This window comes from Ranitomeya imitator, chromosome 4, assembly GCF_032444005.1.
Source record: "Ranitomeya imitator isolate aRanImi1 chromosome 4, aRanImi1.pri, whole genome shotgun sequence".
NCBI lineage: Eukaryota > Metazoa > Chordata > Amphibia > Anura > Dendrobatidae > Ranitomeya > Ranitomeya imitator.
The window spans coordinates 684,054,981-684,062,509 of record NC_091285.1 but is presented as its reverse complement, the minus strand read 5'-3'; positions in this window follow the sequence as shown (position 1 = coordinate 684,062,509).

Genomic DNA, 7,529 nt, shown 5'->3' with positions numbered 1-7,529 from the left:
TACTGCGTATTACGGCTGCAAAAAATGGACCATATTTACTTACGGCTAGTGTGATGTCGGCCTTAGAGGTACTGTACAGTAGCATAAGCAGGGCCGGACTGGCCATTTGGCAATTCTGGCAAATGCCAGAAGGGCCGGTCTTGTTGTGGGCTGCCTTGTGTGCTATGTTGTTAACAGAATCAATGTTCTCAAGACACCCATACTGTTAACAGTTGTGACGGAGCACAAAGCCGGTCACTCCATCACTTACCTGTTATGGACCTGGTGGTTAAGAGCACCAGGAACGACCTGATGGTTAAACTCACACAGGACAAGCTCTGGGAAGTCGGAGCTCTGCTGACCGCAACCCCTAATCCTGTCACACAACTAGAAATAGCCGTGGAGCGTACCTAACACGACCTAGACGCCTCTTCACAGCCTAAGAGCTAACTAGCCCTAGAGATAGAAAATAAAGCCTACCTTGCCTCAGATAAATTCCCCAAAGGAAAAGGCAGCCACCCACATATATTGACTGTGAGTTAAGATGAAAGTCACAAACACAGAGATGAAACAGGTTTCAGCAAAGGGAGGCCAGACTTACTAAACAGACTGAGGATAGAAAAGGTATATTTGCGGTCAGCACAAAAAACTACAAAAATCCACGCAGAGTGTGCAAAAAGACCTCCGCACCGACTCACGGTGCGGAGGTGCCACTCTGCATCCCAGAGCTTCCAGCTAGCAAGACAAAATCATGATAGCCAACTGGACAAGGAAACAATGAACAAATAATTAGCTAGCAGGGACTTAGCTTCTGCTGGAGTAGACAGGTCACCAGAAAGATCCAAGAGCGAACTGAACCAGTACAAGAACATTGCCAGCTGGCATGGAGTAACGATCTGAGTGGAGTTAAATAGAACAGCCAGCCAAAGAATAAACTACGTCACCTGTGGAAGGAACCTCAGAAGCAGCAGCTCCACTCACAGCCACCAGAGGGAGTTCATGGACAGAACTCGCCGAAGTACCATTCATGACCACAGGAGGGAGTTCGAAAACAGAATTCACAACAGTACCCCCCTTGAGGAGGGGTCACCGAACCCTCACCAGAGCCCCCAGGCCGATCAGGACGAGCCAAATGAAAGGCACGAACTAGATCGGCAGCATGAACATCAGAGGCAAAAACCCAGGAATTATCTTCCTGACCATAACCCTTCCACTTGACCAGGTACTGGAGTTTCCGTCTCGAAATACGAGAATCCAAAATCTTCTCCACCACATACTCCAACTCCCCCTCGACCAACACCGGGGCAGGAGGATCAACGGAGGGAACCATAGGCGCCACGTATCTCCGCAATAACGACCTATGGAACACATTATGGATGGCAAAAGAAGCTGGAAGGTCCAAACGAAATGACACAGGATTAAGAACTTCAGAAATCTTATATGGCCCAATGAAACGAGGCTTAAACTTAGGAGAGGAAACCTTCATAGGAACATGACGAGATGACAACCAAACCAAATCCCCAACACGAAGACAAGGACCAACACAGCGCCGGCGGTTAGCGAAACGTTGAGCCTTCTCCTGGGACAATGTCAAATTGTCCACCACATGAGTCCAAATCTGCTGCAACCTGTCCACCACCGTATCCACACCAGGACAGTCCGAAGGCTCAACCTGCCCTGAAGAGAAACGAGGATGGAAACCAGAATTACAGAAAAAGGGCGAAACCAAAGTAGCCGAGCTGGCCCGATTATTAAGGGCGAACTCAGCCAAAGGCAAGAAGGACACCCAATCATCCTGATCAGCAGAAACAAAGCATCTCAGATATGTTTCCAAAGTCTGATTAGTTCGTTCGGTTTGGCCATTTGTCTGAGGATGGAAAGCCGAAGAAAAAGACAAATCAATGCCCATCTTAGCACAAAAGGACCGCCAAAACCTCGAAACAAACTGAGAACCTCTGTCCGAGACGATGTTCTCCGGAATGCCATGCAAACGAACCACATGCTGGAAAAACAATGGCACCAAATTAGAGGAGGAAGGCAATTTAGACAAGGGTACCAAATGGACCATCTTAGAGAAGCGATCACAAACCACCCAAATGACCAACATCCTTTGAGAGACAGGGAGATCTGAAATAAAATCCATGGAAATATGCGTCCAGGGCCTCTTCGGGACCGGCAAGGGCAAAAGCAACCCACTGGCACGAGAACAGCAGGGCTTAGCCCGAGCACAAATCCCACATTACTGCACAAAAGAACGCACATCCCGTGACAAAGAAGGCCACCAAAAGGATCTAGCCACCAAATCTCTGGTACCAAAGATTCCAGGATGACCCGTCAACACCGAACAATGAACCTCAGAGATAACTCTACTAGTCCATCTATTAGGGACAAACAGTTTCTCCGCTGGACAACGGTCAGGTCTATCAGCCTGAAACTTCTGCAGCACGCGCCGCAAATCAGGGGAGATGGCAGACAAAATTACCCCCTCTTTGAGAATACCCGCCGGCTCAGGAACACCCAGAGAGTCAGGCACAAAACTCCTTGACAGGGCATCAGCCTTCACATTCTTAGAGCCCGGAAGGTACGAAACCACAAAATCAAAACGGGAGAAAAACAGCGACCATCGAGCCTGTCTAGGATTCAACCGTTTGGCAGACTCGAGATAAGTCAAATTCTTGTGATCCGTCAAGACCACCACGCGATGCTTGGCTCCTTCAAGCCAATGTCGCCACTCCTCGAATGCCCACTTCATGGCCAACAACTCTCGATTGCCAACATCATAATTGCGCTCAGCAGGCAAGAATTTTCTGGAAAAGAAGGCACATGATTTCATCACCGAGCCATCAGAACTTCTTTGTGACAAAACAGACCCTGCTCCAATCTCAGAAGCATCAACCTCGACCTGAAACGGGAGCGAAATATCTGGCTGGAACAACACAGGGGCGGAAGAAAAATGACGCTTCAACTCCTGAAAAGCCTCTACAGCCGCCGAGGACCAATTGACCACATCAGCACCTTTCTTGGTCAAATCAGTCAATGGTTTAACAACACTAGAAAAATTAGCGATGAAGCGACGGTAAAAATTAGCAAAGCCCAGGAACTTCTGCAGGCTCTTCACAGATGTCAGCTGAGTCCAATCATAAATGGCCTGAACTTTAACAGGATCCATCTCGATAGTAGAAGGGGAAAAAATGAAACCCAAAAATGAAACCTTCTGAACCCCAAAGAGACATTTCGACTCCTTCACAAATAAGGAATTCGCAAGAAGGACCTGAAACACCATTCTGACCTGCTTCACATGAGACTCCCAATCATTCGAAAAGACCAAAATATCATCCAAATATACAATCATGAATCTATCCAGGTACTCTCGGAAGATGTCATGCATATAGGACTGAAACACAGATGGAGCATTACAAAGCCCGAATGGCATAACCAGGTACTCAAAATGGCCCTCGGGCGTATTAAATGCTGTTTTCCATTCATCGCACTGTTTAATTCGCACAAGATTATACGCCCCTCGAAGATCTATCTTGGTGAACCGACTAGCCCCCTTAATCCGAGCAAACAAATCAGACAGCAGCGGCAAAGGGTACTGAAATTTGACTGTGATCTTATTAAGAAGGCGGTAATCAATACAAGGTCTCAAAGAGCCATCCTTCTTGGCCACAAAAAAGAACCCTGCTCCCAACGGTGATGACGACGGGCGAATATGACCTTTCTCCAAGGATTCCTTTATATAACTCCGCATAGCGGCGTGCTCTGGCACAGATAAATTAAACAGTCGGCCCTTAGGAAACTTACTACCAGGAATCAAATTAATAGCACAATCGCAATCCCTATGAGGAGGTAAGGCACCGGATTTGGGCTCTTCAAATACATCCCGGTAATCTGACAAAAACTCAGGGACTTCAGAAGGAGTGGAAGGCGAAATTGACAGCAATGGAACATCACCATGTACCCCCTGACAACCCCAGCCGGACACAGACATAGATTTCCAATCCAATACTGGATTATGGACCTGTAGCCATGGCAACCCCAAAACGACCACATCATGCAGATTATGCAACACCAAAAAGCGAATATCCTCCTGATGTGCAGGAGCCATGCACATGGTCAATTGAGTCCAGTATTGAGGCTTATTCTTGGCCAAAGGCGTAGCATCAATTCCTCCCAATGGAATAGGATACTGCAAGGGCTCCAAGAGAAAACCACAGCGCCTGGCAAACTCCAAGTCCATCAAATTCAGGGCAGCGCCTGAATCCACAAATGCCATCACAGAATAGGACGACAGAGAGCAAATCAGAGTAACGGACAAAAGAAATTTCGACTGTACCGTACTGTTGTGAATTCTGTGGCAGAGCTCCCTCCTGTGGTCACAAGTGGTACTTCGGCTGATTCTCTCTGTGAGCTTCTGTTGGTGGAGGGAAGTGGCACTGCGGCTTCTGAGTTTCCTCCCTCAGGTGATCTGGTGAGGTCGTTAGGTGCTTCTCTACTTAACTCCACCTAATGCTTTGATCCTGGCTTCCTGTCAATGTTCCAGTGTTGGACTTGCTTTTCCCTGGATCATTCCTGTGGCCTGCTGCTCTGCATAGCTAAGTTCTTCTTTGCTATTTGTTTGCTATTTTTTCTGTCCAGCTTGTCTAATTTGTTGCTGGAAGCTCTGGGACGCAAAGGGTGTACCTCCGTGCCGTTAGTTCGGTACGGAGGGTCTTTTTGCCCCCTTTGCGTGGTTTTCTTTAGGGTTTTGTGTAGACCGCAAAGTTACCTTTTCTATCCTCGATCTGTTAAGAAAGTCGGGCCTCACTTTGCTGAATCTATTTCATCTCTACGTTTGTCTTTTCATCTTACTCACAGTCATTATATGTGGGGGGCTGCCTTTTCCTTTGGGGTATTTCTCTGAGGCAAGGTAGGCTTATTTTCTATATTCAGGCTAGTTAGTTTCTCAGGCTGTGCCGAGTTGCATAGGCAGAGTTAGGCGCAATCCACGGCTGCCTCTAGTGTTGTTTGGAGAGGATTAGGGATTGCGGTCTGCAGAGTTCCCACGTCTCAGAGCTCGTTCTATGATTTTGGGTTATTGTCAGATCACTGTATGTGCTCTAACCGCTATGTCCATTGTAGTACTGAATTGCCTTTCATAACAGTACAGGAAGCCAAAAGTACTAATGATTCTCAATAGAGGGAAAAAAGAAGTTCTGAGACCATTTTTTTTTCTTTGCACTGTGTTTTGCCTTTTTTTTCCCCTAGACATTTGGGTGGTTCAGTACACAGGTGTAGCGATGGACATTAGAAGTCTGTCTTCATTTGTGGATCAGCTCTCGGCAAGAGTACAAAAGATTCAAGACACTATTGATCAGAAAGCTATGTTGGAACCAAGAATTCCTATTCCTGATTTGTTTTTTGGAGATAGAACTAAGTTTCTGAGTTTCAAAAATAATTGTAAATTATTTCTGGCCTTGAAACCTCGCTCCTCTGGTGATCCAGTTCAACAGGTTTTGATTGTTATTTCTTTTTTGCGCGGCGACCCTCAGGACTGGACATTTTCTCTTGCGCCAGGAGATCCTGCATTGAGTAATATCGATGCGTTTTTCCTGGCGCTCGGATTGCTGTACGATGAACCTAATTCAGTGGATCAGGCAGAGAAAAATTTGCTGGCTCTTTGTCAGGGTCAGGATGAGATAGAGGTACAGTGGGGCAAAAAAGTATTTAGTCAGTCAGCAATAGTGCAAGTTCCACCACTTAAAAAGATGAGAGGCGTCTGTAATTTACATCATAGGTAGACCTCAACTATGGGAGACAAACTGAGAAAAAAAAATCCAGAAAATCACATTGTCTGTTTTTTTTATATTTTATTTGCATATTATGGTGGAAAATAAGTATTTGGTCAGAAACAAAATTTCATCTCAATACTTTGTAATATATCCTTTGTTGGCAATGACAGAGGTCAAACGTTTTCTGTAAGTCTTCACAAGGTTGCCACACACTGTTGTTGATATGTTGGCCCATTCCTCCATGCAGATCTCCTCTAGAGCAGTGATGTTTTTGGCTTTTCGCTTGGCAACACGGACTTTCAACTCCCTCCAAAGGTTTTCTATAGGGTTGAGATCTGGAGACTGGCTAGGCCACTCCAGGACCTTGAAATGCTTCTTACGAAGCCACTCCTTCGTTGCCCTGGCGGTGTGCTTTGGCTCATTGTCATGTTGAAAGACCCAGCCACGTTTCATCTTCAATGCCCTTGCTGATGGAAGGAGGTTTGCACTCAAAATCTCACGATACATGGCCCCATTCATTCCTTCATGTACCCGGATCAGTCGTCCTGGCCCCTTTGCAGAGAAACAGCCCCAAAGCATGATGTTTCCACCACCATGCTTTACAGTAGGTATGGTGTTTGATGGATGCAACTCAGTATTCTTTTTCCTCCAAACACGACAAGTTGTGTTTCTACCAAACAGTTCCAGTTTGGTTTCATCAGACCATAGGACATTCTCCCAAAACTCCTCTGGATCATCCAAATGCTCTCTAGCAAACTTCAGACGGGCCCGGACATGTACTGGCTTAAGCAGTGGGACACGTCTGGCACTGCAGGATCTGAGTCCATGGTGGCATAGTGTGTTACTTATGGTAGGCCTTGTTACATTGGTCCCAGCTCTCTGCAGTTCATTCACTAGGTCCCCCCGCGTGCTTCTGGGATTTTTGCTCACAGTTCTTGTGATCATTCTGACCCCACGGGGTGGGATTTTGCGTGGAGCCCCAGATCGAGGGAGATTATCAGTGGTCTTGTATGTCTTCCATTTTCTAATTATTGCTCCCACTGTTGATTTCTTCACTCCAAGCTGGTTGGCTATTGCAGATTCAGTCTTCCCAGCCTTATGCAGGGCTACAATTTTGTTTCTGGTGTCCTTTGACAGCTCTTTGGTCTTCACCATAGTGGAGTTTGGAGTCAGACTATTTGAGGGTGTGCACAGATGTCTTTTTATACTGCTAACAAGTTTAAACAGGTGCCATTACTACAGGTAATGAGTGGAGGAAAGAGGAGACTCTTAAAGAAGAAGTTACAGGTCTGTGAGAGCCAGAAATCTTGATTGTTTGTTTCTGACCAAATACTTATTTTCCACCATAATATGCAAATAAATTGTTAAAAAAACAGACAATGTGATTTTCTGGATTTTTTTTTCTCAGTTTGTCTCCCATAGTTGAGGTCTACCTATGATGTAAATTACAGACGCCTCTCATCTTTTTAAGTGGTGGAACTTGCACTATTGCTGACTGACTAAATACTTTTTTGCCCCACTGTATATTGTCAGAAATTTAGAAAGTGGTCCGTGCTCACTCAATGGAATGAATCTGCGCTGGCAGCTATGTTCAGAAAGGGTCTCTCTGAAGCCCTTAAGGATGTCATGGTGGGATTTCCTACGCCTGCTGGTTTGAATGAGTCTATGTCTTTGGCCATTCAGATCGGTCGACGCTTGCGTGAGCGTAAATCTGTGCACCATTTGGCGGTATTACCTGAGCTTAAACCTGAGCCTATGCAGTGCGATAGGACTTTGACC